This window comes from Pristiophorus japonicus, chromosome 5, assembly GCF_044704955.1.
Source record: "Pristiophorus japonicus isolate sPriJap1 chromosome 5, sPriJap1.hap1, whole genome shotgun sequence".
NCBI classification, from domain to species: Eukaryota; Metazoa; Chordata; class Chondrichthyes; family Pristiophoridae; genus Pristiophorus; species Pristiophorus japonicus.
In genome coordinates this window covers 53473495-53499594 of record NC_091981.1, presented here as the reverse complement: position 1 = coordinate 53499594, position 26100 = coordinate 53473495, and positions in this window count along the sequence as shown.

The window sequence follows — 26100 nt, the reverse complement described above, 5'->3', positions numbered from 1 at the left end:
ACTAGAGAAATTAATGGGACTGAAAGCCAATAAATCTCCTGGACCTGATGGCCTACAACCTAGGGTTTTAAAAGAGGTGGCTATAGAAATAGTGGATGTATTGGTTGTCATCTTCCAAAATACCGAAGATTCTAGAATGGTTCCTGCGGATTGAGAGGTAACAAATGTAACCCCGCTATTTAAGAAAGGAGGGAGAGAGAAAATGGGGAACTACAGACCAGTTAGCCTGACATCAGTAGGCAGGAAATGCTAAAATCTATTATTAAGGACATGGTAACAGGGCACTTGGAAAATAATAATATTGGGCAGAGTCAACACGGATTTATGAAAGGGAAATCATGTTTGACAAATCTGATTGAGTTTTTTTGAGGTAGTAACTAGCAGAATAGATAAGGGGGAACCAGTGGATGTGGTGTATTTGGATTTGGAGAAGGCACTCGATAAGGTGCCACGCAAGACGATATTAAACAAAATTAAAGCTCATGGGATTGGGGGTAATATACTAGCATGGATTGAGGATTGGTTAACAGACAGAAAACAGAGAGTAGGAATAAATGGGCCATTTTCAGGCTGGCAGGCTGTAACTAGTGGGGTACCACAAGGATCGGTGATTGAACCCCAGCTATTCACAAGCTATATCAATGATTTGGATGAGGGGACCAAATGTAATATATCCAAGTTTGCTGATGATACAAAGCCAGGTGGGAATGTAAGTTGTGAGGAAAATGCAAAGAGGCTACAAGGGGATATAGACAGGCTAAGTGATTGGGCAAGAACATGGCAAATGGACTTTAATGTGGGGAAATGTGAAGTTATCCACTTTGATAGGAAAAATAGAAAAGCAGAGTATTTTTTTAAATGGTGAGAGATTGGGAAATGTTGGTGTTCAGAGGGACCTGGATGTCCTTGTACACAAATCACTGAAAGTTAACATGTAGGTACAGCAATTAATTAAGAAAGCAAATTGCATGTTGGTCTTTATTACAAGAGGATTTAAGTATAAGAGTAAAGACATCTTAGTGCAATTATATAGGGCCCTGGTGAGATCACACCTGGAGTATTGTGTACAGTTTGGGTCTCCTTACCTAAAGAAGGATTTATTTGCCATAGAGGGAGTGCAACAAAGGTTCACCAGACTGATTCCTGGGATGGGGGATTGTCCTATGAGGAGAGATTGAGTGCACGAGGCCTATATTCTCTAGAGTTTAGAAGAATGAGAGGTAAGCTCATTGAAACATACAAAATTCTTAGAGCTTGACAGGGTAGATGCAGGGAGGATGTTTCCCCTAGCTGGGGAGCCGAAAACCAGGGGTCACAGTCTCAGAATAAGGGGTCGGCTATTCTCTACCCCAGAGGGCTGTGAAAGCTCAGTCAGTGAGCAGATTCAAGGCAGAGATCGATAGGTTTTTGGATATTAAGGGAATCAAGGGATTATGGGGATAGTGCAGGCAACTGGAGTTGAGATAGAAGATCAGCCATGATCTCATTGAATGGCGGAGCAGGCTCGAGGGGCCAAATGGCCTACTCCTGCTCTTATTTCTTATGTTCTTAAACTGATCTTTGTGCGTCAGCATCCGCATTGTTTAAACAGTTAAAGTAACTCCGGTACTTCCGGGGCACTTCTTAAACCCCAGTTTGACATCACAGTGAAATTACACTCCACCAGTCTGCCATTGCTTCTCTCTTCAGTTCAGGTGAGATCGCGACTACGGATTAATACTGCAAATTTAACATTTCACAGAATAAAAACTGCATCACCAAAGTTACAATAGGTGTCAGCTGTGGCTCAGTGGTAACACTCACACCTCTGAGTCAGGAGGTTATGTGTTTCAGTCCTACTCCAGAGACTTGAGCACAAAAATCTAGGCTGACACTCCAGTGCAGTACTGAGGAAGTGCCTATGGCTGAGCCATTTAACCGAGCCCTGTCTGCCCTCTCAGGTGGATGTAAAAGAACCCATGGCACTATTTCGAAGAAAGCAAGGGAGTTCTATTGGTATCTAGGTCAATATTTATTCCTCAACATCACTATATATATATAAAAAAAAAATGTTTTCTGATCATTATCACATTGCTGTTTGTGGGAGCTTGCTGTGCACAACTGGATTCCGCATTTCCTACATTATAACAATGACTACACTTGAAAAGCACTTCAGTAGTTGCAAAGTGCATTGGGACACTCTGAGGTTGTGAAAGGTGCGATATAAATGCACGGCTTTCTTTCTTTCATTATAAACATACCCTAACTTGAACAAAACACTTCTGGTGTTACTGCTGAAATTGATTACTGAAAATTGCAACTTGTTTTACCAAGTGCCTTGTCACTGACACCAGCAGAGCAAAGGGTGCATGAGCTCTTCTTGCTGGCCTTCATCAAGGGAATAGAGGGATTGAAGAATTGTCAGGCAGGCCAAGTCACTGCTCTCCCCTGCTGAAAGGCAAAACACAGGTAAATGTATTGCGCCTCACGGTGTATTTCTCCCATAAAGACAGGTCCTTATTTGGGACAATGGGCTGGATTTTCAAGTCGTGTGCGACCGGGTTTTCACTGCATTTTGACCCTCCGTGGTTTTTCGCCCGGTCGTGATCCTCAGGTCGGTTTTTGCGCCAGTGTTTAGAAGCACAGCCGGGGAGAGCTGCGCGGGTATGCAACGGCTCGCATTGCGACACCACTGCGAGTTTTGAGTCTCATCCAACCCGTACGCCGTGAAACGCACCCCCAAGATGACTGCTAGGGAAAACACATCAGTGCAGCCCTGCTGGAGGCGGTGGATTGGATAAACTGCAAAAAAAGCAAGTTAAAGTATTTATTTGTTATATTTTTTTGCAGCGATTTGTAAGGTAAGGGTGTTGGCAATGTTTTTTAAATGTTTATTTGAATTTTTTTTTCCCTCCCAAGGCCTATCTCGGAGCGCTCCCAGCCCCACACTAAAGTTGGTGAGGTTCCCATTTTTGCACCGCAAAAATAGTTCAATGCCTCCCTTTGTGCTGTGCCCCAGCACAGAAAATCCAGCCCTTGATGCATAACGTATTTTGCTGATGGCATTTACTGGAGCAGGGCACCTCCTGGCATGCCCAGTTAGTTAGACCTTTTCCTACAATCTCCAGCTCAAAAATGTTTTGTCCTGTACATTGCTGGTAGTGCAAGCTGATAATAGTGCAGCGAGGAAAACTGGGCATCTGGGACCTTGGTGAACAACGGAACAAAGAATCGATTTAAGGATTGAGAAATAAACAGAGGAAGGAAGGAGAAGGAAGGTGAATTAGAGTGGGTAAATTCAATGTCAGATCAGGTATAGAAAGAGAATTTGGGCTGTTACTCCCTCCATAAGCATATAGAGTCATGGGAGAGCCTGGGTGCAGCAGTGATTGCCAGTGTTTGCAGCACCTCAATGATGTAGAACACTGACAGCACAAATGTAGAAATAAAGTTAGCCAAGGTCTCTTTCAGGAAACCAGCTGATGACGCATCATCAAATGATGTCACCAGACCGCTTCCTCTAATTAGCCGGGAAACTCGCTGGACGGGCTTAACAAGCCCAATCACGGTAAATTCATTTCAGAGGCCGGGATGGAGACAGCAGCGGAGTCAGGACCCCTGCCATCGATATCGCCCCCCATGGACCTGCTGAGGTTAAAAAAAATCGCAGCCCATATTTCTCTTTCTGTACCTGATCTTACATTGAATTTACCCACTCTAATTCACCTTCCTTCTCAGTCCTTCCTCTGTTTATTTCTGAATCCTTAAATCGATTGTTGGTCCTGTTGTTCACCAAGGTCCCAGATGCCCTGTTTCCCTCGCTGTACTATTATTAATATCCCCATCACTCTGCCTTCCCTACCCTACTCCTGCACATCCTTACTCACACCAACTTAGCTTACACCTCCACCCTCCCTCTCTATCTACATTATCACATCCCCATCTCACTAGCCATCCCTCACACTCCCCCTCATCTTAGTCCAATCCTACTAACTAACAAAATACAAGGGTAGGCACTTGGGTATTTTATGCAATATCCATGTAAAGTTTCTGTTAATGTGGTGTCAAACATTGAAAACTTTATTTCAACATTTTGCATTCTTGGACATATTTGTGTGCACCTGTGGAAGTGGTTTAGTGAGTTGCAGTGAATGGTGAAACATAACGGTAACCCCTGCAATGGTGATGAGTGTGAAAGGAATGGCTTGAACATTGTAGAGATACTTTATAGTGTTGGTGTGTGGTGGTGCCAACCTGGTGCATCATGTGATGTACAGTGTCAAGTGAAGTAAATCTAGCCATGGTGAGGCCATCCCTTGCCTCCCGGGCAGCAATGTGGTCAGGTATTGATGCCCTCTGTCCTGTGCAGCATCAGTTGATTGTGGAGAGGGTTGGTGTTGTAGTTGGTGCTGCTGATGTTGGGGCTGATTGTGGTGTGATTCTGAGGACCAAGGTGAGTGAGTATAAAGGACACCCATGCTGATGGAATAGATGGCAGGTGAAGTAGAGATGACAGAAGCGATCTGTCAATGGTGTGAGAGGTAATGAAATCAGACTGGATGGAGACTTGTGTAAAGGCATGCAGCATCCTGAATCTGTTGTGAAAATGCAGTGAGGAAGAGTTTGTGGCTGAGCGAAGATATCTCTGTAAGGTGGGAGCTTTTACTGTACATTTGAAGCTGTCAACTCATCAGTTGATTTAATGGCCACTGAGCTCCTGCCTCATCTTGACAGGTGTAGTCCACGACCAACGTGGACCCCATAGGTGAGCTGTCAAATGCAGAAGGTGAGCTGAAATTTATTCTGAAGTGGCTCTAAACAAGCCACTAATTACCTGAATTGGGTCTCCCACTGTGAATTCGACGCTGCGTGTCAGATGTGTTCAGCGCCGACAGACCCGTCATCGGTGAAGGGTGCGCGGTGGCAGGTTCACAACGGGACCCCGACCCACTGGGGGGAAATAAAGCACATCCCACCCGCCCCGCCACCGATCGCACCTGCTGACCCCCCATAAAATACAGACCAAAGAGAGGGATGAAATAAAGAAATAACGATTAGACGGAGAGAGAGAAAAAAGAGACAGAAAGGAAAAGTAAGAATTTTTAAAAAACATTTCCAATAACAATTCACTGCCTGAAGGTATGAGACACTACACTTTTAATTGTTCACTTTCTGGTCCAGAGATATGATTGGTAGTCATTAATAATAGTATCACAGGGTTAAAATCACAGGGAGCTGAGGGCAAGATACTGTTTTTGCAAAGATAATGGTGAGTGGTGCTAATCAGCCACCAACTTGTGGTGATTCGCAAATCACAGGGTATCTCTTGCTCACCACAAGGTGATGGCCGATTTGCACAGTAATAATGCATGCATCATTCACACAGTTATTTTTTCAGCAAATTCTAGTTTCAATAAGTAAGCTCTGAATGAAGGTCAGCACGCACCTTCAAGGCCCTGCCCTCATTTTGCAGGTGTTCCTCGCATATCTCAAAGAAGAATGGGGAGGAGTTCATCAGCAGCATCTTCAGCAGCAGAAGCTGCATTGGAAACACAGTAAAGGAACGGAAAGGAAAGACTTGGATTTAATAATGCTCCACACATCCCCTCAGGTCCAAAGGGATTGCCAATAGGAAGAAGATGGCCAACCAGAAGGGGAGGTGATTCACAGGCCCACAGAGGAATGCCTACCAAACAGGGAACGATAGAGATAAAAACTGGTATATTTTCAGAGATTTTGAACTGTGAGGGTAGGGAGAAGAAGCGGAGAAGAGAAGGCTTTACGGGAATGGATGAGGCTGACTTTTCCATTAAATTTTCCTTCAAATTCAGAATGAATGTCATCATAGGCGGTCCCTCGAATGGGGATGACTTGCTTCCACACTAAAAGGGATGAGTTCATAGATGTTTCAATGGAGGACCCGATTGTCCAGTCCTGAACTCCAGGGATGGAAGATGCCTGTGCGTGGATTTTTTTAATGTGTGGTGACCGTTGCATATCAGCCACCACACGGGCTTGACAGAGCTAGACCTTTATCCAGTAGCAAGGGTAAACCAGGACGACTGGAGACCTGCTCTGCTGCACGGACCTAGTGCGCACACAATCGCAGTGTGGGCAGGCCCGTGCTGCCCCTGGGTCCTCGGCTCTTCTGGGATCCGCACCTTCATTTGCCACACCTCCACCACGATCTCTCGCCGCTCCTCCGCCACAAATATGTGTTCACAACAGTGTTATCAACAGTGTGAGAGATAGAGACAACCGGACAGGAAGTTAAAAGATCTTTCTTCTCTCTCCCCATTCCCCATTACTAGTCCAGTAACATAACCACTATGCTACCGTTCTCTTGTCTGCAGATTACTTTAATATTTATTTTTATAATTTTGCAGTTCCACTTTGCATTCCTAGTTGGGTTTTTTTTGGATTCTTTCCAAACCATTACTGGGCCCAGTCCCAAATTCAGTCCAGGTCACCTTCGAACTGACTCGTGTGAAATGGGTTTTGGACAATCTTAACCCAGTAGACATGGGGAGGGGGCACAACACTAAACTGGCGATTGGAAAGATGTCAACGTAATGAGTATGACAGTCCTTATCAATGACAAGTTAGTTATAGTACTCTGGCAGTAGTCCGGCCAACATCATCTTCGACTTGCTGTGTTACTACTGAAGTGTATCACTGAAAGTTGAGTTAGAAATGCTGATGTGAATTTAAACAAAAACAATTAAATCCTTTGTGAGTGAGGTTGTGGCTTCCGTAGTCAAGTTTGAGGACAACCTTAAACAATAAACAACATTGTCATATTGAAGAAGCCGCAACATCAAATTGAGGACATAGTCATAGAGTCATAGTCATTACGGCACAGAGGAGGCCATTTGGCCCATCGAATCCATGCCAGAATATTATCCTGGCTAAACCACTACCACTTTGTTTCTGAGAGAATTGACCAAACCTCATTAAGACCCTTCAAGGCCATTCTTATGTAGACGCTAAACCATCTCCAGTCCAATGTCGAAGATTAGCAAAACAATATTGAGGCAATTCATGCACAATGTGCAGCAATGCATTTTTCCTGTAGTCAGATGGGTGGACCATCAGCAAAATCAAAGGTAACCACTAAGTAAAAGCTACTAAAAGTACATTAAAATTAATTCAGCATCCCATACATCAACAGCGGCCATGGATAATACTTATACTCAGCTTTCATTCCTTGCTTTTTACAGAAACTGGATTGAAGTTGGCCAAACTCAATTCACTTTGAGATATTACACCCAACAAAAAAAGGACACTAATACAAAAGCAAAATACTACGGATACTAGAAATCTGAAATAAAAACAGAAAATGCTGGAAATACTTAGCAGGTCAGGCAGCATCTGTGGAGAGAGAAACAGAGGATATTCCATTGAATGTAGAGGCTGCTGGGTGTAAGGTGAGGACAAGTAGAACCCTATTGTGGTTCTGGAGGGAGGGGAAGAGGTGAGAGCAGAAGTGCGGGAAATGGAACGGACACGGTTGAGGGCGATGTCAACCCCCGTTAGAGGGGAATCCTCGGTTGAGGGAAAAGGAAGACATATCGGAATCATGATATGGAAGGTGGCATCGTCAGAACAAATGCGACGGAGATGGAGAAACAGAGTTAACATCTATGATCTTTCGTCACAACTGGAAAAAGTTAGAGATATAACAGGTTTTAAGCAAGTACAGAGACAGGGAAAGGGGAGGGAAGGAAAGAACAAAAGGGAAGGCCTGTGGAAGGCAGGAAAGGTTAAATGAAGAAAGGGATGATGGTGCAAAATGAAAGGGGATGGTAATGGGGCAAATAAAGAAACAAAAGATGGGTCTAGAAGATGCCTAACTGGGACTAGCAGAAACCGCATCAACAGCTGGCGTCCCCAAAAAATGGGCGTAGAGGTTATTATCTGAAATTGTTGCACTCAATGTTGAATCTGAAAGGCTGTAAAGTGTCCAATCAAAAGATGAGGTGCTGTTCCTCGAGCTTACATTGAGTTTCATTGGAATGGTGTAGGAGGCCGAAGACAGAGAGTGGGAGTGAGAGTGAGATGAAGACTTAAAATGACAGGTGACCGGAAGCTCGGGGTTACACTTGCGGACTGAACGGAGGTGTTCCGCAAAGTGGTCACGCAATCTGCGTTTGGTCTCCCCGTGTAGAGGAGACTGCATCATGAGCAGTGACTACAGTATACTAAATTGAAAGAAGTACAAGTAAATCACTGCTCACCTGGAAGGAGTGTTTGGGGCCCTGTGACGGTGGAAAGGGAGGAAGTAAAAGGGCAGATGTTGCATCTCCTGTGCTTGCACAGGAAGATGCAGTGGGAAGGAGAGGGGGTGTTTGGGTGATTGAGGAGTGGACCAAGGTGTCACGGAGGGAATGTCCTTTTGGAATTCTGGGAGTGGAGGGGAAGGTGTTTTTGATGGTGGGATCACGCTGGAGGGGGCGCTAATGGCAGAGGATGATCCATTGAATGTGGACGCTGGTGGAGGAGGTGAGGACAAGGGGAACACTATTGTGGTTCTGAAGGGAGGGGAAGGGGTGAAAGCAGAATTGCCGGGAAATGGAACGGACACGGTTGAGGACCATGTCAAGTACGGTAGAGAGGAATCCTCGATTGAGGAAAAAGGAAGACATATCGGATGCACTGGCATGGAAGGTGGCATTGTCAGAACAGATGCGACAGAGATGGAGAAACTGGAAAAATGGAATAGAGTCCTTACAGGAAGCGGGGCGGGAGGAAGTGTAGTCATGGTAGCTGTGGGAGTCGGTGGGCTTATAGTGGATATTGGTCGATAGCTTATCTGCAGAAATGGTAGAAAGCATCAAAGAATTATTACTGATACTCTGATGATGGCAAAAAAAGCGACATCGCCATCCTATCAGATTGGCCTTCCAGAAGTGGAAACGAGCACTTTAAAAACAATTTTTTAAAGGGAAATAATAAGCGTTGATAACATCATCAGAGAAACTATCATAGTGGAGTTACTGGTGCTCTGCGCTCTCGTGACTCTGCTGTTGCTCTGCTTTGCTTGTGTTTAAATGCTTGGGGCCGCTCCCCTGATGCGTTTGTTAGCTAGTTTATACAAAATGCAATTTAATAGCGTCCACAGCTTTCTATCTTTTGAGTGCATTGGAAACAAAAATGATGTTCACTTGTATCCTGTCTCCCAGGATACCAGATAAACTGTATTTACTGCAGCCCTTTCTTTAACGTCAGGGTAGCATCATTCAAAGTTGTAACTCTTCCTGCTGAAAACACTCTGCAATTTCCCCTTTGGCTTTTCTGGATACAAGAACATCCTGGACACAGCAGTGAAGATGAAAACACAATGAAATTTTCCTGGTCCCCTCGAAGCTATCTGCAGTTATTGAGACTATAAAAGCTTACACGCAGCTACTACACAATCCAAAATCTACTACAATAGTGGGTCACCTTTGAACTCTGAACCACAAAGATGGAAAATACTCTTCTATTAAGGAAAAAAAAGACAGCAAATGGCTGTCAGCTTCTGATTAACTGAACCAGGCATTTGTTCATTTTTGATAATTCCACATCTTATTTATTGTGGTGATGTAAAATCTAGCACAAGTAAATAATAAAATAATGTCACTCATAGTTTTGTTGACATCAACAAGGAAATATAATATTTTGGTGTGTAACCACAATGCAAAAAGAGTTCCACTGACATTATTTAGGTGCCTGAAGCCCCTGAGCCTAACGACTGTTTTCATTCTGATTATCGTAAGTATCTGTTCAGCTGAGTGCTGCTATGAGAAGGCAAGGGTCTGATAGCTGGCAGGTGCATTGGTTTTATACTCATTATATTTGATTCCAGTGTTGCCAAGTGGATATCTCAACTAATTGAATGTGCCTGATAAGGTGAGGTGGAGTGGGTGGGGACTCTGGGCCATATTTTCCTCGAAAAATAGAATAGATGTCCTGTTACACCGTCGTTTTTGACCTGCTAAAAAAAAGGCAGAAGCATAGTCATTAAAGATATGTGGAAAAACACTGCACTGTCACACAGAACAGTTAGCACAGGTGTATCAAGTAATGTAAAAAATAAAAAGTGAACACAGCAGGGTAATGCAAATTACATTTAACATGCAACAATAGGACAATGTACTGTCCCTGTAATTAATCTGAATTTTCCTGAGATAAATCACTCTGTGTCAATTCACACTCACCTTATGTTTAAAGACAAAACCCATGTATAAATGCAGAGCATGGAGTAGATCAGTTGGTGGCCCAGCAGAAAGCTCGTACTGAATATGAGGAGGGAGCAGTGCATATATTTGAGAGGGAGGCTATAAAGGCTTGGGACTGTGGATGGTGGTGCATACCATATTAATCATATATTCTATGATTTGGGCAATATATTCTATCAACATGTCCACAGATTCTCCATAATCACACAGTGATGCAAATAATAATAGAGTTGTGAAATTAGCATGTCTACTTTTGTACTCATAGACCTAGAAATTGGGCCGCGTAGCACCTGTTTTTCAAAGCACTACTTGGATTAATAAGGCCATAATTTGTCGGGCAGGAAGCATCCGCACATTTCCAGCTGGAAATGTGCCGACTGCCATATTGGGTAAAGACAAACAAGAGGTGTATTTTATACACGCCTGGAGCAAGTGTTTGGCCCTTTGCATCGATCCTCTCTCCAAGACTGGTTTGCCCCGAGACTCCTCTGAAGAATTGATTCTTCTCCCTTTCCGATCATTTCACACCCTACATAACCGTGCATGCATTTTTCATAATTTACCTTTAACAGGACCGTAAAAACTAACATCTTATGATTTTTCATGACACTGTTTTGGGACAGGAGCAATCATCAAAGCATCAGTAATAGTTCTTTGATGCTTTCTACCAGCATTGAACCCTGTTATTGCATCTATTTTTATTTTGAACAGAGGAAATATGGCCCTCGGAGATCAGTGTTCATTCAGTCTGACATCACAGTGATGCTCTGTGGCAGCAGGTTATCATGACACAAATAATATATTTGCCAAGAGGCCGTGCCCGCAATTTTCCAATGTGCGCTGGTTGCCTGTAATGTCTCACCAGCAGCACAAGGCCACGGAATAACTTATTCAGTTATCTACAGTTCTGGTCCTGTTTTAGAAGCTCCCTATACATATAATTTTACTAATGCTCGTTCCTGGTGGGTGTCTCTCCCACTGTGAGCGCATGTTTAGAAATGGTGCAGTGGGGGGAGGGGGGGGGGGTGGGTAGAAGGAAGATGTACTCAACCACCCCCATATATGCACCTGGTGGGAGAGACTCCTCCCTTTAGGGTAATGGATAGACAAGGCCACTTTACAAAGATCACAAGGACATTTTTTGAACACTACATGGCCATTTAGTCCATCATCTCATTCCTTCCATAAAACATATACAGTCTATGCTCTCTGGGACTCTGCCCAGTGCATTAATAGGGGTACGATAGTGTTATGTCTGCAATTACCATCGAATAACTCCACGAGGCCTTGTACTGTGAGTAAGAGCTGTGTGACTTCAGTCCATTTAATACGACTGCAAAGTGAGAGGTAGCATGTCTGGCTGCCTTTTATATGCCCCTGCACACCCGGGCAGGAAACCCCTGGGCCTCCAACAGCAGCGCCCTCAGGCGGTACATCGTACATAGTTACATAGTGAATACAAAGAGTTTGCATACATGACAGATAATGGTTATGGTACTGGATTGAAGAGGCATTTCATTAAATAAATCTGCTAGTTTGTGGCCTTACACCAGAAAAAAACCCAATGATGACACTGCTGTAAATACCTAACTGGTCCACCAATGTCTTTCAGGGAACTTATCCCCCTATCTAGTCTGGTTTACACATGACTCCAATCCCATACTACGGGGTTGGCTTGCTATGCCACATCAGAAAGCACCAATCAGCTGTAAAAGAAACACTATTCGCTTCAAGAAAGCCCACCACTAGCTTGTCAGTGTCGCCCACATCATGAGAATAAATATTTTTTTTAACTGGGGGAAAAATCTGTTTGTACTCGTAGATTGCAGTGCAAGGACACAATAAACAATTCCTATGCCTGAATGGATAGGCCCGAGGCTCACCTAATATTGGCCACCTAATGGGCCTCCCCTGGCAGCTCGGCAGAGAAAAAGCCTCGAAGATCAGGCCGCTGCATCACCGGCAGAGGCCCTCAGATAAGTTCCTAAAGAGGATAGTGGGAGGGAGGCCGAACAGGATAGGGTGGGCGGCCAGGAGAGGGGGTGATTGGGTGAGGAGGGCAATCGGGAGAGTGGTGCGATCAGGAGAGGGGGAGCAATTGGGTGAGTACACGACCAGGAATAAGGGGTGACCAGAAGAGGCGAGCAGGAGCAGCAGTGGCCAGGATTAGGGAGAGGAGGGGTTTGAATGTGGAGCCGGGAAGAGCAGGTAAATATATTTTTAAATTTTACCCTTTTGGTGGTGGCCTTTAATGGTCCCTTGAAGGACCACCTATTAGGCCACATATAGACTTGGATTTCCTGAATGCAGCCGACGTTGGCAGTCTCAGAGCAAACCAGTATTGCATAGGGTCTAACACTTGTTTCTAGCATGAGACCTGAATGCCTTTATTTTGTTGAATATAGCGAGCGGCACATTTGTGTCTCACAATGAACATGTGCTTCTTCCATGCCACACAGGAGACTTAGGTGCCTGTTTAGTGCCTGAGAAACAGGTGCTGTGCCATCAAATTTTTAGGCCATTGTGTTAAGAGTCTCACTCCAGGATGAACAACAGCATCAGTCTCAGTGTAAGCCCTTCTTTACTCTGAATCTGAAGGTCATGCAGTCATGGTGCCACTCCAGAGACTTAAACACAGAATCCAGGCTGACACTGAATACTGAGGGATTCAGAGGCAAAAGTGCTAACAACTGATGTGGGAATGTGTAAATACCAGATTATTTTATTTAAAAAAGAGATTCATTAGGCTTGATATATTAAATATAAAATACAGACAAGATGGTCCTTGCAAATTGATAGATTGTAATTAAGGGTGAACAATCAGCATTGATCCCTCAAATGCAATGCCAAAACAAGGAGCCAATTCTCCCATCTCGTTATATAAAGAGTACCTAAAATTACATTGAATTTTACAGAAACAGGCCATTCAGCCCACCTGCTCTATGCCAGTGCTTGTGATTCACACGAGCCTCCTCCCACCTTACCTCATCTCACCCCAGCAACATACCATTCTATTCCTTTCTCACTCATGTATCAATCTCGTTTCCCCTTAAAAGCAACTATTTATGGCCCTTAGTTTTGGACTCCCCACAAGTGGAAACATCATCTCTATGTCTACACTATCAAACTGGGTCACCTCTCAGCCTTCTCCTTTCGAGAGAAAAGGGCCCCAGCATGGTCAGTCTTTGTTCATGCCAACATCTTGTGTCAAATGTCAGTTATAACTAGGGTCGCCAACTCTGGTTTGATGTATTCCTGGAGATTCAATCATGTGACATTTGATCATATGACACTGCTTATTTGATGTTTAATCACGTGTCATTTAATCACGTGATATTTACCCACTGTTTGCAACTGTTATGGCATTTACTTTAATTGTGTGTCTCGGTATCACCAAGCCCCGAATAAAATATTTGAATCTTTGTTTTACAGTGAGATGGATAACAATTTAGAAATCAAAAAACTCAAAAGAATAGAAAGATGTAAGGATAAGCAATTATTCTATAAAAACTACCTCTGATGTTTCCACAGTATCAACCGCAATGAGAAACTCCAAGTAAATACCATCAATTCAACAAAAACATCATCGATATAAGTAACTGGATTGGAAAACTGCAAATGTAACGCCCTTGTTTAAAAAAAGGAGGCAGACAAAAAGCAGGAAACTATAGACCAGTTAGCCTAACATCTGTGGTTGGGAAGATGTTAGAGTCCATTATTAAAGAAGAGGTAGCAGGACATTTGGAAAAGCAAAATTCAGTCAGGCAGAGTCAGCATGGATTTATGAAGGGGAAGTCACGTTTGACAAATTTGCTGGAGTTCTTTGAGGATGTAACGAACAGGGTGGATAAAGGGGAACCAGTGGATGTGGTATTTTTGGACTTGCAGAAGGCATTTGACAAGGTGTCACATACTGCACAAGATAAAAATTCATGGGGTTAGGGGTAATATATTAGCATGGATAGAGGATTGGCTAACGAACAGAAAACAGAGAGTAGGGATAAATGGTTCATTCTCAGGTTGGCAATCAATAACCAGTAGGGTGCCACAGGGATCAGTGCTGGGACCCCAACTGTTTACAATCTATATTAATGACTTGGAAGAAAGGATCGAGTGTAACATAGCCAAGTTTGCTGATGATACAAAGATGGGAGGAAAAGCAATGTATGAGGAGGACACAAAAAATCTGCAAAAAGATATAGACAGGCTAAGTGAGTGGGCAAAAATTTGGCAGATGGAGTATAATGTTGGAAAGTGTGAAGTCATGCACTTTGGCAGAAAAAAATCAAAGAGCAAGTTATTATTTAAATGGAGAAAGATCGCAAAGTGCTGCAGGACAGCAGGGCCTGGGGGTACTTGTGCATGAAACACAAAAGGTTAGTATGCAGGTACAGCAAGTGATCAGGAAGGCTAATGGAATCTTGGCCTTTATTGCAAAGGGGATGGACTATAAAAGCAGGGAAATCTTGCTACAGTTGTACAGGGTATTGGTGAGGCCACACCTGGAATATTGCGTGCAGCTTTGGTTTCCATATTTACGAAAGGATATACTTGCTTTGGAGGCAGTTCAGAGAAGGTTCACAAGGTTGATTCCGGAGATGAGGGGGTTGAGTAGGTTGGGCCTCTACTCATTGGAATTCAGAAGAATGAGAGGTGATCTTATCGAAACGTATAAGATTATGAGGGGGCTTGATGGGGTGCATGCAGGGAGGATGTTTCCACTGATGGGGGAGACTAGAACTAGAGGGCATAATCTTAGAATAAGGGGCCACCCAATTAAAACTGAGATGAGGAGAAATTTCTTCTCTCAGAGGGTTGTGGATCTGTGGAATTCATTGTCTCAGAGAGCTGTGGAAGCTGGGACATTGAATAAATTTAAGACAGAAATAGACAGTTTCTTAAACGATAAGGGAATAAGGGGTTCTTGGGAGCGGGCAGGGAAGTGGACCTAAGTCCATGATTGGATCAGCCATGATTGTATTAAATGGTGGAGCAGGCTCGAGGGACTATATGGCCTACTCCTGCTCCTATTTCTTATGTTATTATGCAATCTTAACTGCTAACTAAAGTTTTCGTACAATTTTATGACTTTTTAGAATACACCCAAGTTATAAATATAATAAATAAAACCAATACAAATTCAATTCACTGACTCCCACCATTGAAGCCCAGCTTCAGCAAGGTGAGGCCCAGTCCTCAAATAGAACCAAAGCTGCCTGACTCCCAGGACAAAACACATTGGCCTGGAAATTGTGGTGGAGGTTTGCCACCGGTTTAGCCTCCAAACCAAAAAACAAATACGAACTTACCTGGTGTCTCCGGAGCTTTGGACTCTTCCAGTCCTGTGCCTCTAGGCTTACGCCTGCGTAAAGGCCCATGGATTACAGGGGTGTATGTGGTTTCCAAGCGTCCCTGGGATCACATGGGCCAGCCCAACCAATCAAAAAGGGGGATTCCTATGATGCTTCCATTTTGGAATCCCCATAGCATAATAGTAATTCCTCAAATAAATAAAATTTCACACCACTTAAATAAAATAAATAATCACATGTTCTAATTAATTAAAAGATACTTTAATTCAGAATTTCAAATAAAAATTTAATTTCTTGAAAAATAAATGTAAACATTTTAAAACAGGCCAAAATTTGCCTAAGCTATTTTTAAATGCATGTACATGTTTAAATCATTTAAAAATGTATTTTAACATATATTTTAACCCTTACAGTGGTAAAAAAGGCCATATGCCTGCTTTTACCAGATGCAAGGGTTCTGTGGGCATTCGCTGGGCAATTAGCTCAATTCTGCGCCAGTGAAAGTGATTTTGTAGCGGATATGGTGGATCTGTGCAAGCAAAACTTGACAGATTACATGTTCCAGGTTTTCGTACATGTGGAGCGCATGCGGAAACCCGGAACTTGGGGGCCATTCTGAAGGCTTCTGACAGCATATACTGTGCAAAGCATGATAAAATCAGTGCTATGATACAACAGCCAACATGAACTCTCCCTCGCTCCAGTTTGTGTTGCTCTCCCTCTCTCCCCAAGTCTGTGTTCTTCTCACTTGAAGCGGGGTGTGGGAGATAGATTTTTAACTTTTGACCTGAGCATAAAACTGCTGCTGTGGAGCAAAAATAGATCATGGGAAATTAAATTCAGCTTTACCCCCGGGTGACAAGTTGAAAATCTTCTCTGTGGACCTTAGCAAATACCCTCCCCACCTTCTGGAGTGCCATACATGAGCCAATCTGAAAGACTAGCAAAGGCTTAATCATAACTTCAAACAGACTGACAACTCAATAACAGCCCTGAATTAAAGTGCAGTGGAGCACAGGATTGTCACAATTTAAAGTGCAAGTGTTACCCAACATCGTTTCACTATATAGCAGCTGACTATGTCAACATTTTCTAGGGCATTCCCTTATTTCTTGCCAAGACATTGACGGACAAGAAATTGTATATATACTGGCGCTGTTGGTTGGTAAATCTGACTGTAGTTGTTCGTACAGTGACCTGGAGGCACCGCCCCCTTGTACTCAGTTCACAGAATCACTCTTCCGCACCCCCAGGTAATGGAGGTACTTTTCGACCCCTCAGATCTCCCTGGTGTCCAGGCCAATACTAATCCCTCAACCAGCCTGTGAAAAGAAATGATCTGGTCATTATCACATTGCTGTTTGTGGGACCTTACTGTGTGCAAATTGAAGTGTTTGCGTTATTATAAGTGACTACATTTCAAAAGTACTTCATTGGCTGTAAAGTGCTTTGGCACATCCTGAGGTGGTGAAAGACACTGTATAAATGCAAATCTTTCTATGAGGCTAAAGAAATCAAATAATCCATTCACCCAACCTACCAGCATCACCTCGGAGCGTTACATTATCCATTGTTTTAATCTTATATATAGTTAGCCAAACAAACCCTGTGTAAAATGCTTCATGGGTTTTCTCTGAAGATTATTGGTGAGGCTACTACCAGCTCACATAATCTGCATTGTCTGCGGCACGCTGTGGATACCCAGAGGCAGCAGCCTCTCTGCAGTGCTGCTGCAATGAATACAGTCATGTTAATTGAATACTGTAGCACACTTTATTTTCTTGGAGATTTGAACGTAACCAATTTCATGGGTGAAGACCTCCACAGAATTAAAATAGCCATTTCTATTTTTTTGTTTCCATGTGATTTAATTCTATTTAGCATTGGGACAAAGCACTGAACCGAAAATCTAACAATAGCGGAATGAAAAGAAAGGAAATCCAATAAAAGTAAAATATGAAGTATGTTTAAGTGCCTTAAAGTTCTTTAAATCATGACAGAAAATGTTATTCTTGATATTAGATGCAGTGCAAGTCATACTTTGAGCGCTGTTCGAGCTGTGGAGTGGTCTTATATATCAATTCATCAGCCTTGGCTCAGTGGATAGCACTCTCGCCGCTGCGACAGAAGGTTGTGGATTCAGGTCCCACACCAAGACTTGAGGACATTACTAGGGTTGACTCTACCAGTGCAGCACTGTTGGATGACTGGCTGCACTTTCGGATGTGTCGTTAAACTGAGGCCCCAACTGCCCTCTCAGGTGGAGGTATTTCAAAGAAAAACAGAGGAGTTCTCCCTGGTGTCCTGGCTAATATTTATCCCTCAACCAGCATCACTAAAACAGATTATCTGGTCATTATCACATTGCTGTTTGTGGGATCTTGCTGTGTAAAAATTGGCTGCTGCATTTCCTACATTATAACAGTGACTACACTTCAAGAGTACTTCATTGCCTGTCCCTAGGTCATGAATGGTACTATATAAATACATTTGGGGCATTGCCAGGCTCATGTTCCTCTTCCTCCTCCTCCTTCCCCTCATCCTCGTCCTCCTGAGGTGGGCCTGCAGTCCCCACTGGCAAGGCCTGGGCCCTCATGATGGTGGGTGTAGAGAGCCTGTGTAACATCGCGGATGTAACAATGTGCAGCATGGAAGAGGCCGGAGGTATAGAGGTGAGTGCCCCCATGACCTACACTGCGACAGTCAGTGCAGTCCTGCTGCCGATGTGAGGCTGCAGGTCTGCCTGCAGGACATGCCATATCTCTGTAACTACCTCCTTTTGGAAGCGCAGCCTTCTGACACACTACTCCTCGGACAGGTCCAGGTGTGAGTGTTGCCGCCAGTAAAGCCGTGGAGGTTAAGGCTTCCTGCCCCGACGTCAAGGGGCTCTCCTCCTTCGGCCACTAACATGGCCAACAGCCCTTCTCTCTTGACACCGCCTTACTAGAGCATGTAGAATGCGACCCTGGTGGCATTGTAATGCACCTATTAAAGTTTTCAAAATGACTTTTTCTCAACCTGTACTGTTAAGTCTGTCTGCCGCTGCAAACTCGAAGACTCACACACCGTGCTCTGTGTGTAAACGTTGCACTGACTGTGACCTCCAAGGGAAGTGAACATAAGAACATAAGAATTAGGAACAGGAGTAGGCCATCTAGCCCCTCGAGCCTGCTCCGCCATTCAACAAGATCATGGCTAATCTGGCCGTGGACTCAGCTCCACTTACCCGCCCGCTCCCCATACCCCTTAATTCCCTCATTGGTTAAAAATCTATCTATCTGTGACTTGAATACATTCAATGAGCTAGCCTCAACTGCTTCCTTGGGCAGAGAATTCCACAGATTCACAACCCTCTGGGAGAAGAAATTCCTTCTCAACTCGGTTTTAAATTGGCTCCCCCGTATTTTGAGGTTGTGCCCCCTAGTTCTAGTCTCTCCGACCAGTGGAAACAACCTCTCTGCCTCTATCTTGTCTATCCCTTTCATTATTTTAAATGTTTCGATAAGATCACCCCTCATCCTTCTGAACTCCAACGAGTAAAGACCCAGTCTACTCAATCTATCATCATAAGGTAAGCCCCTCATCTCCAAAAGAAATGAGTGCTTCCTCATTCCTTTAAGTAGCCACCAGTTAACGTATCTGGAAGCCTGTACCAATTGTTTTTTCAGACGTGATTAGTGGCGGTCTCTAAATGAGGTGGCCGCACCTGATTTAGCGAGCGGGGCACAAGCGTGATCATTCCACCAGGACTGACGTCATGATCTGATGTTAGCGTTTTGTGCCCCCGGTAAGCCTCAACTAAATTTTCTGGTGGGGCGCTAAAAGCTGCACGCCCAATCGGTAAGCTATTATGCTCGCATTAAAGCCCCTTCTGGCTGCTAACTGAGGCGCTGGACAACCGAATTTTCACCCCAAACTCTTTGACAATGTGGAAATAAAAATGAACCAAGCTGGTCCATTTTAAAACAAATTTCCTTTACCACAGTTTCTGGAACTTTATGAGTCACTGTGATCTTAACATTAGAAGTTGACAATGGATACATTTGATTGAAAAAAGACAGCGGCAACATTGCATGTTGCATATAATATGTTAAAATTCCTCAGAATTGGCAGGCCTTATTTCCCATGAAATTCGGGAACCTTGTACTCTGAAAGTCTACAAACTATAGCATTTCCTCAAGTGATGACGGTCTCTTATCAAAACAACAGAACCAGGATTAAAAAAAAGCTTGAGTGAACCCAGACTTAGTGATTATGGATGTCAAGCTAACACAGAGAGGTATTCAGTTACTGCGTCCTGCTATTCAGTGGGCTGAAGTGATTCCCACAGTGTTTGAGAGCAGCAGCGAACAAGTCAGGGAGATTGTCATCTTCTATTAGACAAACAGTTCTGAAAATTCTGTTCGGAGCTGCTTATTTCAGTAATTGGCAGATCATATATCGAATTTAATTTAAGAAATAGCAAAGCGAGGTTTGTAATAAGGTTCAGTATGTTGCATTGTACATCTTAAACAGAGTTACTTCATAAAGCTCTCCTTCTTCGGGACGGAAACATATGAAACAACTTTAATGGTGATGTTCGTCTCCAACACTCAGAGTCATGATGTATGCACATTTTGTTCCTCACCCAGAACAGTGAATGAGTCTTGTTATAAAGGTATTAACAACATAGTCTAACATTCTGCCGTGAATCTGATGGTAGTTGCAAACAGAAAACGTCATGTGGCATTAGCTGATGAGCTGTTGGTTTTGAAAAGACTCAAAGGTCATTGGCTATTCTGTGTCGAGTGACTTACCTCCTAACTCCCCAAAGCCTTTACACCATATACAAGGCACGAGTCAGGAGTGTGATTGAATACTCTCCACTTACCTGGATGAGTGCAGCTCCAACTATATCCAGGACAAAGCAGACTGCTTGATTGGCACCCAATCCACCTCCTTAAATATTCACTCCCTCCATCACCGGCGCACCATGGCTGCCGTGTGTACTATCTACAAGCAGCAACTCGGTAAGGCTTCTTCGACAGCACCTCCCAAACCCACAACCTCTATCACCTAGAAGGACAAGAGCAGTAGGTGCATGGGAACACCACCACCTGCAAGTACCCCTGCAAGTCATATACTATCCTGACTTGGAAGTATATCCTTCATCCACTCAAGGTCATTCATCATCGCTGGATCAAAATCCTGGAACTCCCTCCCAATCAGCACTGTGGGAGTACCTTCACCACAAGGGCTGCAGTGGTTCAAGAAGGCAACTCACCACCACCTTCTCAAGGGCAATTAGGCATGAGCAATAAATACTGGAATGTGCTCCTTTTTGTGCATAAGGGGATGGGGTGCGCAGGTGCAAAAAGGTGCAGGACCGACTGCGCACAGCTGCAGAAGAATGCAAAAATGTTCATGCAAATAATCACTTGGTAAATACTGGCCTTGCCAGTGACGCCCACATTCCATGAATGAATAAAAAAAAGCAGCAACTACAATTTTAAAAGTATCTCATTGACTGTTAAGTGCTTTAGGATGTCCTGAGGTCGTGAAAGGTGCTATATAAATGCAAGTGCTTTCTTTTCTTTCTAAATACATTGAACTTGGTCCACTACCTGAGCACAGCATATTTTTCCAATTTCCATACGGTGGTGGCTGTGGCAAACACAAGAATTTTTGTTTTCGGTTTAGAATTGCAAGGGTATTTTAGAAATTAGCATGGTGTCAGCCAGCTGTAACTCTGGGATGTCTTTATAAAATTCCCTTTTTATCTGTGGTAACCTGAGCCGCATATAGTGACATCACCATTCCCGGCCAGAATGGAGATGATTGGGTAATTCTCCTGTCAATTGCCTGGAGACTGCATTGTCCTAAGTGACTGGGATTGATTTTACGCTCATAATTTGTATTATGTAACTATCCTCCACTTTTTGCTGGAGAAATCACTCTGCTCTTATCAGGAGTCATTGCTGCAGTTTCGGTCATGAGTTCTGTTTGCTGTAGTTTGTAGAGACTCTCTTTAAATAGACTCTGTGGATTCTTTGCTGTAGTGCGCTGTTTAAATAGACTCTGTTTGCTGAGTAATAAACTTTGTTCTATGAGCCCAGCATAAGTCCCGATCCACCTCCAACTCAGTCACTGGGTAAACTGTGGTCCATAGATGGCTAAATCAATGTAGCTGGCTGCAACACAAATATCCTTTTCCACGGTAGGATTGGTTAAACACACTTGTTAAATGTTCATCAGATACCTCTGTAAATTGAACTGTCATGCTAGAACAAAGAGACATAGGTTCAAGCTACCAAAAGCCAAATTTGGAACTGATATCAGGAAGTCCTTCTTCACACAAGGAGCGATCAACTCATGGAATGGTCTTCCAAATAGAGCAATGGAAGTGAAAACCAGGGAATTATTTAAGAAACAGATGTCGCAATGAGGTTCTGTCGGTCTATCTGAATGGATGAACTACTAAGGTGACTAAATGGCCTTCCTCATCTGTAATTATCTTCTGATCTTGTGGTGTGATGGGGCAGACTAATTTCCAGTTGTTGGCCAGTATAAATATCATCTGGTGGCGAAGTTCCAGGAAGGAAATATTCCTGTTACAAGCCATTATTTCATTGTTTTCTCAGGCACAAAGTCTAATGTTATTAATTTCCTCATGGGTTGTCCCAATCAAGAATATTTTTCCCATATCTCCTTCATTTTTTTTAGTATATGCACCGAAAAGTCTGGAAGCAATTGACCATTTGCTGAAGAGTAAAGAAGTACGATGGTTAACCTGGTTGAGTCAACTTACTTTAAAACACAAGTTCAGCTTCTGCATTGGAGCTGCATGAATTGCAAACCGTAAAATTATCTATCTTGTAAAGTCTTCATCATTCTTCAAACAATATCATCCTTCGCACAGGGTTAGTGACTTGCAGGCTTCAGTAAGGGCCTGCGACATCATGCCAGTCATGCTTGAGATGGACTCCTCCAATCTCTCTGCAAATGTGCACAGTGCGACTGGAAAGCCTGCCAGTATGTCGCACATTCTTTACTGCTGCTCCAGAAGTATCCTCTACATCAACCGCCTCCGAGGTTCAGCATCTGTGTCCAGCTGAGCAGAGCTTGGAGCATCCTGCGACCTCCAACACAGACCTTCCACCGCTGTCCCTGTCTCTACCATCTGTTCTTGCTCACTTGTGATGTGTGAGTCACCAGGTGAAAGCCCAATTATCTTCGTTAGTGTGCGAGTATCTGAGTTGGTGCATGGTCTGCATGAGTCCTCTGACGGTGCACCCTCAGAGTGCATGACCTCCTCTAAGGAATCGTCATCGTCCTCCGACACCATGTCTTGCGGGACGTTTGAGGGCCCCGTTGGAGATTAAAGTCATGATTTAGAACTCCCAAGGTAAGAATGTTTTACGTGATCATGATGCACATGATCATATTTCATTGTGCTGTTGACATCAAGTCAACATGAGGGAGTGTTGTATGCCATGTGGCCTTCTGATATTTAATTCTGTCACCAGGTGGCCAGGAGCTCCCCATCTTCTCATCTCTGATGGCCAAGCCCGCCGAGACTCCACTGATGTCCAGCGTCTCCTCCTCTGCAGCTGTCAGTTGCAAGATGGCTAGAGGGCCACCTCCGGTTCTCTGTCCCTCCCTCGTGTTCTGTGCTATCTTCTTCTGCAAGGAAGGAAAGAAGAAACCTATGAGTGACAGTAATGGCATGTGTTGAATGGATGGATGGAGGGTGACTATGAGGGAGAGGCCGAGAAATACAAAGCTTTCTGAGGGGTCCAATTGTGACTTTTCATGATTGACCAAAACTGCTGGACCAAACATTAAGGATGTGCTTAAACAGGTGAGTTTCTCAGAATTCATCAATAACAACTTGCATTTTATTCGCACCCTTAGTATAGAAAAATGTCACAAAATGTTTCACAGAAGTATGAGGAGGGACAGGACAGGTGACATCAAATTAGCGTCCGTCATCAGTCAGATATCCTTTAGACACCATAGGGTAACTTCCTATGGTATGTGAAGGATGTCTGAATGATGATGAATACTAGTTTGGTGATGTTTGATTATATTCCCATTCATCCATTCTGTAATGTCCCAACTTTAAAATTACTACAACTTATTAAAGAGGTTTGAATGGGAGAGGCTCTTCTCTCTGTCTCTCCTTTCCCTTTCCTGTGGATTATAAGCTCTTCTTTTTCTCTTCCTGTTCCTGCATACTTTCCTGCAAAGGAAAATAATTCCCAGGTGTACTGCAAGCGAGGTCACCTTCATAGTGATTGTCCATTGTCAAACTAGCTGCTTTGCTGCAAAACTAAAATCTGTCGGTCAAGCACTGCAGGATATACATTACTGTATATAAGAGGCAAGTAATTCAATTATCAATGGAATTTTATTTTTAGTGACTTGCCGATCGCCCTTGGTATTGCTCATCGTTTGAAAGGGGACACCACTATGTTATAACACTATGGGCATTGCGAGAAATTGTGATGGGGATGGTGTGACAGAAAATAATTGAGACACTTTACAGGAACTGCACACTAAACACAAGACTTTTAATGTATTACTAGTGGATTTCACATGGAAAGTCAAGGCAAAGCAAGTTTCCCTTAGTCCATTCGTGCTGCTGCAGATGTTGGTATGGAGATCTGTGGCATCTGGAGTTTATGAAGCTCCATCTAGTGGCTGAAGGGCGCAGCTGCAGGCGTCAGGGGAGGAGTTGCTGGAAACAACCAGAAAAATTGATCCCAAAAGAGAGAACCAGCAGCCTACCAAAAACACCATGCCAGAGAAGCATATTATTTTTTATTCATTCCTGGGATCTGGGCGTCGGTGGCAAGGCCAGCATTAATTCCACATCCCCAATTGCCCTTCAGAAGGTGATGGTGAGCCGCCTTCTTCAATGGCTGTAGTTCGTGTGGTGAATGAAGGTGCTCCCATAATGCCGTTATGGACGGAGTTCCAGCAATTTGACCCAGCGACGATGAAGGATCAGTGATATACTTCCAAGTCAGGACGGTGTGTAACTTGCAGGTGATGGTGTTCCCATGCACCTGCTGACCTTGTCCTTCTAGGTGGTAGAGGTCGCCGAAGAAACCTTGGCGAGTTGCTGCTGTGCATCTTGTAGATGGTACACACTGCAGCCATGGTGCGCCAGTGGTGGAGGAAGTAAATATTTAAGGTGGTGGATGGGGTGCTAATCAAGCAGGCTGCTTTGTCCTGGATGGTGTCAAACTTCTTGAATGTTGTTGAAGCTGCACTCATCCAGGAAACTGGCGAGTATTCTGGACTTAGTTTTAGGGAATGAAGCTGGGCAGGTGGAAGGGTATCAATGGGAGAGCATTTTGATGCTAATGATCATAGTTCAGTTAGATTTAGGGTAGTTATGGAAAAGGACAAAGATAGATCAGGAATAAAAGTTCTCAATTGGGGGAAAGCCAACTTTACAAAGCTGAGATGTGATTTAGTCAAAGTGGACTGGAAACAGCTATTGAAAGGTAAATCAGTGTCAGAGCAGTGGGAGGCATTCAAGGAAGAGATCCTGAGGGTTCAGAGCAAGCATGTATCCTTAAGGAAAAAGGGTGAGAGTAACAAATCTAGAGTCCCCTGGATATCAAGGAGCATACAGGGTAGGATAAAGAAAAAAAGGTAGGCTTATGACAGATACCAAGGGCTCAATACTACAGAAACCTTGGAGGAGTATAGAAAGTGCAGGGGTGAAATTAAAAATGAAATTAACAAAGCAAAGAGAGAGCATGAAAAATTTTGGTAAGTATAATCAAGGAAAACCCAAAGATGTTTTATAAATATATTAAGAGCAAGAGGATAACTAAAGAAAGAGTAGGGCCTATTAGAGACCATAAAGGTAATCTGTATGTGGAGGTGAAGATCCACGTGGGTATGGTTCTTAATGAATACATTGCGTCTGTTTTCACAAAAAAGAAGGGTGATGCAGACATTGCAATAAGGAAGGAAGGGGGCGGTGAACTATTAGATGAAATAAACATAGTGAGAGAGGAAGTATTAAGGGTTTAGCAATTTTGAAAGTGGATAAATCCCCAGGCATGGATGAAATGTATCCCAGGCTATTAAAGAGAAGCAAAAGAGAAAATAGCAGAGGCTCTGACCATCATTTTCCAATCCTCTCTGACTACAGGTGTGATGCCGGAGGACTGCTAATAAGAACATAATAAGAACTTAAAAAATAGGAACAGGAATAAGCCCTCGAGCCTGCTCCGCCATTCAATAAGATCATGGCTGATCTGATCATGGACTCAGCTCCACTTTCCCGCCCACTCCCCATAACTCCTTATCGTTTATGAAACTGTCTATTTCTGTCTTAAATTTATTCAATGTCCCAGCTTCCACAGCTCTCTAAGGCAGCGAATTCCATAGATTTACAACCCTCTGAGAGAAGAAATTCCTCATCTCTGTTTTAAATGGGTGGCCCCTTATTCTAAGATCAGGCCCTCTAGTTCTAGTCTCCCCCATCAGTGGAAACATCCTCTCTGCATCCACCTTGTCAAGCCCCCTCATAATCTTGTATGTTTCGATAAGATCACCTCTCATTCTTCTGAATTCCAATGAGTGGA